Source organism: Diabrotica virgifera, chromosome 9 (assembly GCF_917563875.1).
Source record: "Diabrotica virgifera virgifera chromosome 9, PGI_DIABVI_V3a".
NCBI lineage: Eukaryota > Metazoa > Arthropoda > Insecta > Coleoptera > Chrysomelidae > Diabrotica > Diabrotica virgifera.
Window position 1 is genome coordinate 92,468,012 of NC_065451.1, and position 9,773 is coordinate 92,477,784.

The following is a 9,773-nucleotide window of genomic DNA, read 5'->3' on the forward strand; positions in this document are numbered from 1 at the left end:
AAAATAAATCTTTTTTTAAATACTTTAAAAAAGTTAAAATTAATTTTCCCCTAATAGTGCCCCGTTTTTGGGTTATTTCACATTGAAATATTCGATTTGGAATTTTACGAAGAAAAACCTACATTTCATTAGCTGCAACTCTGCTTTTACTGGATCTACAGACCTCATGTATAAACCATTGTTTTCAATTTTTTACAAGATATATTTTTGCTAAGAACATTTTTTTCACTAAAATACTTACTTTTTGAGTTGTTTCCGAAAAACCGTCGAAAAACATGTTTTATTTTGTTAAACATGAACATATTCACTCGCAAATAACTCGAAAAGAATGACATAGCGAAAAAACTTTATAGAACAAAAGTTGTTTAGAATTAGTCATTTTATCCAATTCCGGTCCTATTTTAAATATATATTTTTCACCTTTGAGAGGGGGGTATTCCCCTCCATTTTTGTAAAAATTGGGGATATAGAATTGTAAATTTTTTCTTATTTAATAATAGACCATTTCAACTACCTATTCCCAAATTTTCATCCTTTCTTTATTTTTTTTGGGGTCAGATTGTTCTTTGATCGGGCTAATAATGGAAAATACAGACAGTTGTTCTGTACAGATCTTTGCTGGCCTCGCCACTTTTAACATGAGTACAATGAAACTGAACAGAGTTTCTCAGATTCCCCTACCAAAATATTCTGGGTTCATATTATTCTTCATACCATTCATAAATTCAGATGAGAACTATCAATCAAAAGTCGTTACATTTTTCACATTGTTAGATTTAGGGAACGGAACACATGCAAAAACCTGACAACCTTATGTAATTCTGCCTGTATACATTGTTAGTTTCGATAATAGTATGAGTAGCACTAGTAGCACTCTGGGTACTGGCCAGTCATGAAAGAGATCCAACAGAACCTCTTATCTATCGTAACTCTTTCAGGAGCAGACATGCTAAAGCAAATTCTACCGTAATGGTAGGGGAGCCCAAGCGGGGATTTTTGCAGTTACTCGAGCGCGTCAGATTATCATATGGGGAGAAACCTGACACACTGCAGATGTACCTCTACCATATATTGGCTCTTAACACAGGGGAGATCGTTAAGGGGGGCCCGAAAAAAAAATCTATCCTTAAAAAAACTCGAAATTGTCAGATTAAGATAAGGTAAGTTAAGTACATGCAAAAGAGTGTATATTTCAAAAATCTGACGATTTGAGCCGGGCGTAAGGAAATGGGTGAGCCCCAAAGTTTCACAAGAAAAAAACGTATATTTCGCGAAATTAATGACATATCGAAAAACTAAAACATATGTACTCAATATTTTTTAAAAATCTATCGAATGATACCAAACACGACTTCCCACGGAGAGGGGTGGGGGGTAAATTTAACGGAATGGGACGTTTCGATGCCGCCGGTTCATCGCCGGCCGTTTCGATGCCGCCGGTTCATCGCCAGTCCATTTAATCGCCGTCATATCTCGCATTTCCTAGAATTCCTAATTAATACTAAAAATAACTAATAATTGTAACTGTCGAAAATTCGGAAATATATCAGATAGCGATTAATTGACTGGCGATGAATCGGCCAGCATCGGCATCGAAACGGCGGCGATGAAACGTCCTAGACCCAAATTTAATATTTTAAATACGAATCCCGCGATATTTCGCGAAATGAACATCAGATCGAAAAACTGTAAAATACACTTATTCAATATTTTTGAAAAATCTATCGGATGGCACCAAACACAACCCCCCACGGGAGTGGGGTGGGGGGTTACTTTAAAATCTTAAATAGGAGCCCCCTGTTTTTATTGCAGATTTGGATTCCTTACGTAAAAATAAGTAACTTTTATTCGAAACATTTTTTCGAATTATGGATAGATGGCGTCAAAATCAGAAAAAACGATTGTTGGAAATGAAAAATTAAATTAACTAATGGCAAGCGCCCACTAAAATGGAAAACTTTACTTAACTTTTTTTGGTTTTAGGACCTACTCTTCACAACCCAATAGGTCCCCAAAGCGCTCGAGTGACTGCACATTTAGCATACTTTGCTCCCCTACCATAAGTGGTCAGGATTAGAGAAAATCAATGTAAATGCGGTACGAAATGTTTACCACTGCCCATTTCAGTCAATTTTTTTGTGGTACATTGTGGGTACCGTCGCCCTTGAAAGTTGAAAGAAAAGGATAATGAGCCGTTTCAGGGGTTATCCTATCTTAGAGGAATGATTCAAGCAACCTAACAACGCCGAACTCTCGTCTACTCCTCTAGATACCTTCAGGAGAGAACCTGCGTCAGCCAATATATTTTTATGTTTCAACAATTTTCAACGAAAATTTTGTTTTCGTTGATAAACTCGCAGAGCCTATTATTTCGTGCGTTGCCACCCCTACAATACTTGGAGCCGATCTACCGATGGATTCTTCGAGATAACTCCAACCTCAAAGCAGAAAATGGTGACGTCACAACTCTTAGAGTAATTTGAATCTCGGTACAGCAATGTAGGGTCCTGATAACGGGCATAAATATATACGCGGTTCGAATGTATTATTATTAATTAATGGATACTTGGATACATATAATTTCATCTAAAATACATCAAAGTTTTCAACCATCAAAAAAACCATTGAACAAAATAAAAGTATGACGTGCTTAAAACCACAGCTTGGAAGCATACAGATTAATAGTATAAAGAACAAAGAAGGCACAGAGACCAGTAATATAGAAGAAATTATACAGATAACACAAGAATATTATAAAAACCTCTACAATATAAAACAGAGACCAACAAAAGAAATCCTTACTCAACTATATTCCTGTCGCCAGGGGGGTACAATGGCCTCCTTTATTCAGATAGACTTACCCAAGTTTTTTATGTATTTTGACCCGTAGAGCATGAATTTTTTGGGTAACAGTTGATCCGGATATCGATAAGGTTGTTATAAACAAAAAACTTAAGGAATTACATAACAGCGATTTTTCGCAAATGAAAACATTTTTTTGTATTTTTTGGTTCACTAAGCAAAAAATGTTCTTAAAGGCTGTATGACACTATGCATTTTCTTGTATCATTTCTAATATCGTTTCTGATATTAGAAAGTTATATACATTTTCTTGTATCGTTTCTTGTACGTACATTTGTGCCCTGTATGACACTATGCAAGTTCTTGTATCGAAAATTGTATGTAATTCGGCACGTGATTGGTCGAAATCTTGTTTGTCACCCTGTGTCACGTTACATTGGTATGGTAGTACATTTGGTATTACTGCGTCTACAGATGATTTTAAGGATTTTATAAAATTTATAAACTTTTAAAAACTTATAAATTTAACATTTTAATGTTAACCAGATTTTACGTTGACAGTTTGAGGTTGATTATTTGTGTTTTTATTTTGTTTTGATATTTGTGCATGATATTTGCATTAGAATTATTATCTTCAGTTTGATCCAAATTAGGAACTATTGTATTTTCCTCTATTAAAAGATTGTGCAACATGAAATCCAAAGTTATAGTTTGAACTTTACTAGGAGCTAAATATATGGTTATTAGTAGAACAGTAGTCCATATATTAATCAATAAAAGATTTATAAATAATACCTACAAAAACACAAATAAATTCTCTACAACTAAATTTTCTTACAAATAAATCCATCAAGACATATGATCCCATTTTCAGCCGCTATTATGACATTTAGAATTTATAGATGTTTTACCAGCAGGTTTTACGTTTTTGCTCTTTGCGCAGAAATTGGCGCAGTTCTTGTACAACAATATGTGTCTAAAAGGCTGTATGACACTATGCATTTTCTTGTATCGTTTCTGATATGTCAAAAAAATGCATAGTGTCATACACAGATACAAGAAACGATACAAGAATTTGTGTCAGACACAGATTCTTGTACAAGAACTACGCCAATTTCTGCGCAAAGAGCAAAAACGTAAAACCTGCTGGTAAAACATCTAAATGAAAATTAAATGTCATAATGACGACTGAAAATGGGATCATATGTCTTGATTCATTTATTTGTTTTTTGTAGGTATTATTTATAAATCTTTTATTGATACTTAATATACCGTTTGGTATGGACTACTGTTCTACTAATAACCATATATTTAGCTCCTAGTAAAGTTCAAACTATAACTTTGGCTTTAATTGTGTTACATAATTTTTTAATAGAGGAAAATACAATAGTTCTTAATTTGGATCAAACTGAAGATACTTCTAATGCAAATATTTTAGCACAAATATCAAAACACAAATAATCAACCTCAAACAGTCAACGTAAAAATTCTGGTTAAGATTAAAATGTTAAATTTATACCTTTTTAATTTAAAAGTTTATAAATTTTATAAAATCCTTAAGATCAGCTGTAGACGCAGTACTACCATACCAATGTAACGTGACACAGGGTGACAAACAAAATTTCAACCAATCACGTGCCGAATTTTATACAATTTTCGATACAAGAACTTGCATAGTGTCGTACAGGGCACAAATGTATGTACAAGAAACGAAACAAGAAAATGTATATAACGTTCTAATCATGGACGTTCTTTATTTATACGTCCATGGTTCTAATATTAGAAACGATATTAGAAATGATACAAGAAAATGCATAGTGTCATACAGCCTTCAAATTCTTGTATCGTTTCTAATATCGTTTTTTGGATCTGTGTATAAACTATGTATTTTTTTGACATATCAAAAACGATATTAGAAACGATACAAGAACATGCATAGTGTCATACAGCCTTAACAGGTTTTTTCGTAGGATGCATAGTTATCGGGATAAACGCGGTTGAACTTTCGAAAAATTGCAATTTTTGAACCCGAATATAACTTTTGATTAAAAAATAAAATATCAATTCTGCTTACCGAATTTGAAAGTTTAAGTCAAATTATACCGGTTTTGATTATTTGCATTGCTAAAAATTATTTTTTTTATTGTTCAACAAAGCTATAAACAAATAGTGTTTCCGGTGTCCAATGCATGCGTTTTAACGCATGCTACGTAGAAACTGAATGTTTGTAGGCGCGCCTACTCGTTCGATTTTAAATGAGAAATCCATTTGAAAACATCATTCAAGCACTATGTGTTTATAGCTTTGTTAACAATAAAAAAATTAATTTTTAGCAATGCAAATAATCAAAACCGATAGAATTTGACTTGAACTTTCAAATGCGGTAAGCAGAATTGCTATTTTATTTTTAATCAAAAGTTATTCGGGTTCAAAAATTGCAATTTTTCGAAAGTTCAACCGCGTTTATCCCGAACTATGTCTAAGGACCGTGCTCTGTGGGAGTGTTTTTTTATGTTCTAAGCCACAGCCACCTAAGCCCCTAAGCCATAGTAGTTCTAAAGCCGGACTCAATCGACTCGTGTACTTGGCGAATAATCGTCACTTGCGTATATTTGCCACGTCGTCTGAGTGGGTTACTCGTACAATTATTTGTCACTCGTTGCCGCTCGTTCGTCGTCCAACTGTTGTCGGTAAAATGACCCGAGTTAAAGGGATCACGATTATTCGCACACTTGCAAAGTACATAGGTACTTTGTCTGTACTTGCAGAGGCGGTCAAACGAAACGTATTGGCATTTACTGCGACTATTCATTTAGACTAGTGCATTTGGCACTAAAAACACCGGAATAAATCGATTTTTAAATAGACCACCTAGAGACTTGCTAGTTTTGCATTGTGCTCAGGATGATATCAGGAAAAAATTCTAGAATAGAAAAATGGGTGGAAATGCCGAATTAATAATTGCTTTTTAAAGTTCTTAACATGCATTAAAAAGTCCATAAACATGTCAAAATAAGCATATTAAGGGCCAAGTCTTGTTACTCGCGGGGTTTTTGAGGTCGTTGAACATGACTACGCTATCAGAACCTACCCCGGAGCATCTCTGGTGCCCAGGGTCACTGCTAGGGCACGTCATCTGGAGGTTCGAGGGCTAACGACCCTAAATTGATGCAATCAGTGTACTTGGAGGTTAGTGGAGTCGCTGAATACGAATATGTCATCAGAACCGACCCCCGTAGCCCCTATTGCCCGGTGGCACTGCTGTAGCACGTCATTTTCTAGAGTTTCGAGAGATTTTGGTACTAAATTAATGCAAACGGATTATACGGGGTTTAGGTGCTGCTGAACACGAATACTCCATCAGAACCGACCCCCGGAGCACCTCGTGCCCGTGGTCACTTCTAAGGCACGCAAGGGCGGATCCAGGACCGATTTTCGGTGGGGTCCATGGGCTTTTGTGGGGGGTACCGGGAGACTGGGGGAATTTTTATAAAAATTAGGGCTAAAATGGTGAGTTTTAAGGCACTTTTAACACACTTTTGAGTGCCATAAAGACATTCAAAACTTATCGTTATTAAAGTACCTATTATTAAAGTCAGTACCGATTTCTACACATTTCTTCGGATCCAAGTGCAGTTCTTTCAACAGGTTAATACTAAGTATTTTTCTCCAGGCTTCTCCTGTTGGGCGTTGTTCTTCCCCCCTCTCTTGATTTTCACTAAGCATCTCATAAGCGTCAATGAACTTGACAAAGTCTTCACGAATGTTGTTATTGTGTATGTATCTCAAATTTAGGGAACGCTGTTCCACGTGGGACACGTCGGTCGTTTCGTCAAATATGATAGACTAATAATTTGAACTTTGAACCTAATTCATTATTTGTTCAATTATTTCTTCACCACAATATGTGTATGTTGCTCGGGAAGATGTTGTGGATATGTGTTGCTGAAAAGTCTCATCTTCTGATGCGATTTTAATCCTTAACAATTCCCTGAAATTTCTTTCACTGCTAGGTCCAGCATCTTGGTCCAGGAGCAGAAGGCCATCATCACGATGGCCTCAGAGGAATATTTTGTCTACCTAAGAACACTATACTGGTCGTAGTCTTTCTCTATTTTCTTGTATCTGTTTAGACCTATGAGTCCTCTGAGTCTATCTGGTTAATGACTGACTTTTGCGGGTTGCGATAACTTTGTAGAAAATCCAGCCCAACCTGAACGCAATCCTTGTGGTAGGTATGATGTTTTTTCATGGGTTTGTATGGCTCCACCTGTGTCCATGAGTTTGCGAAAGATGTTTAAGGTTTCGTGACAAGGCTTTGGGCAGCCATCCCTTTAATGTGACCAAATTTTTCATTTTTCTTCTTTTTTACTCTTTGTGTGTATAGAATGTGGAAATTGATATCATTTTGATGGCTGCCAAAGCCATTCTAACAATTGGCACTTTGTAAAATTATCAACATTTTATTTTACAAAACATCCTATATGTCATTCTTGAAGCTTTTGATACTCCTTTTGTTCAATTCTAGTCCAGAAGACATATTTATTCCTTGTTTTGTAACTACATAATATGTGTTTAAAACTAAAAACATTTGAACTGCAAATATTTAAATTTATATTTTTTTAAATTCTCGGAGGGGGCCATTGCCCCCTTGGCCCCCTCTCTGGATCCGCCCTTGAAGGCACGTCATCTTCTGGGGTTTTTAAGGTTTTCGGCACTGAATGCATGCAAATAGATTCAGTAGGCGGTTTTTGGGGTCGCTGAATGCGAATACGCCATCAGAACCGATCCCCCGGTACACAATGCTAAGGCATGTTATTTTCAGGAGTTTGGAGGGTTTTTGGGCATCAGGTGCAACGAGGGGTCGGTTTTGATGGCGTATTTTTGCTCAGCTACACCAAAAACTCCCGATATTAATCTGTTTGCATAAATTTAGTGCCGAAAACCCTCTAAACTCTAGATGACGTGCCTTAGCAGTGAACCTGGACACCAGGTGCCCCGATGATCAGTTCTGATGGCGTATTTGTCCTCAGCGACCAAAAAACCCCCGAGTAACAAAATCTGGCCCTAATAGACTTATTTTGACATGTTTATGCACTTTTGGATGCACATCATGCACTTTAAAATGCAACTATGCATTTCCAGCAATTTTTCTATTGTTGACTTTTTACTGGTGGCATCCTGAACACAATGAAAAAAGTTGCAACTTTTACGTGCTGTATTTATCGATTTATTTTTTCCTAAATGTCCTGATCTATTTATCAGTAATCACACCACCTGATTCATTTGTCAAGGTCGTTAAGCCAAATGTTTACGCTCGCGTACTTGTACAGTTGAGTCCGCGAGTCTTAACCCGTGCGTCATCATTTAAAGCATACGAAATAAGTCGGAAATTTACTGAACGCAACGGCAAATGGATATTATTCCGATCACGGGTTATTATAAAATTTGACGTTATCAAATAAATAGAATGTCAAATTTAAGTTTTGCTTTAAAATTTTGATGCGTCATTACAGCTACATTTGAAGTAGCTTAATAAATTATTTTATTATCATTGATTAATAAATAAATAAACAATTTATAAAAAAATTCAATAACATATTTTCTTTTTGTTATTTTATTCACTTTGGCGGAACCTTAAACACAAGCATTCAACTGTGTCAACAATGAGGTTAGCTTGCTTTGTACGTCGTCAAAATTTATCTTAATATAACATAAACTTATCACAAAATTTTTAACTCCAATATAAAATTAGTTGTGAAAACAACTGTTTGTATACAGTAGAGCGTCGATTATCCGAACGTCGATCAACCGAACGACCGGTTATCCGAACTCCCGACTCCCGCGCACCGCACTCGAGTACTGAGCAAGCGTTAGTAATTAACGCTTAAAATATCTTCAATTTTTTTCAATTGTGTATCCAAAAATATGTTGTTGCAAAGACTGCACTTTTTTGGTTAATTGCTATTTGTCATTATCAAGGTATAAACAAATATACAGTTATATAAATATGGTTTTATTCACTTGCGGATAAATATGTATGACAATCTCAATATAGTTCGATTTATCCGAACAAATCGGTTTTCCGAACACACATGTCCCCCAATTAGTTCGGATAATCGACGCTCTACTGTACTATAAAAAACTTCAAAATGCAAAAACTCGACAAAATAACAGCAAAAAATTCAACAAACTGACAGCCACAAAAGCAAACAAACCAAAACGTCAGAAATTGTACTTAAAATATGTGAAGACATCCCCAATCGTCTTTCTTTGTACCTATCTCTTTTCAATACACTGAGTCTTAATCGCTCATAAAAATAACATGTTTTTACTTAAATAACAGGCGGTAGCTGGTTTGTCATTAATTTCATGCGTGCAAGAGAATGATGCTAAATAAAAGTATGTGTTTTATCTCACCAGGTATTAATGACGCACGGGTAAAGACTCGCGGACTCAACTGTACACGTCGCACATACGTTGATTTTAAATAATTAGCCGGCCAAAAGTCAAATTTCAAAAGTGGCGTTAAAAATTCAAGACACGTCCTAGAGACACCTGATGGTTTGTCTTAACAAAAAATTACTATCCCCACTCCAGAACTATTCACCGCGCACGTGTGCACGTGCGAATGCGCGCGCATGTAGCTGTTCGTGAATTTTTGTTTTCTTAGCTTAGTAGTCAACTTTTTAAAAATTGTGACATTTTGCAATATTCACCTTATTTTTCAAAGTGATTGTGACGGAATCGAATAATTTAGGTAAGAATGAATATTTCTTGAAATAGTTTTAGAAAATTTACTGCTATTTTATATTATTTTTAGAGAGTCAAAAACAAGTCGTTTTATAGTGACATTTTTTTTTATTTTTATGTTTATAAGACATTTAGTTATATTATCGCCTCCGATCGAGCAATACTATAGTCGGTTCGCTAAACTCAGACACAACTGGCTAGTGATTTTAGCAAGTAAT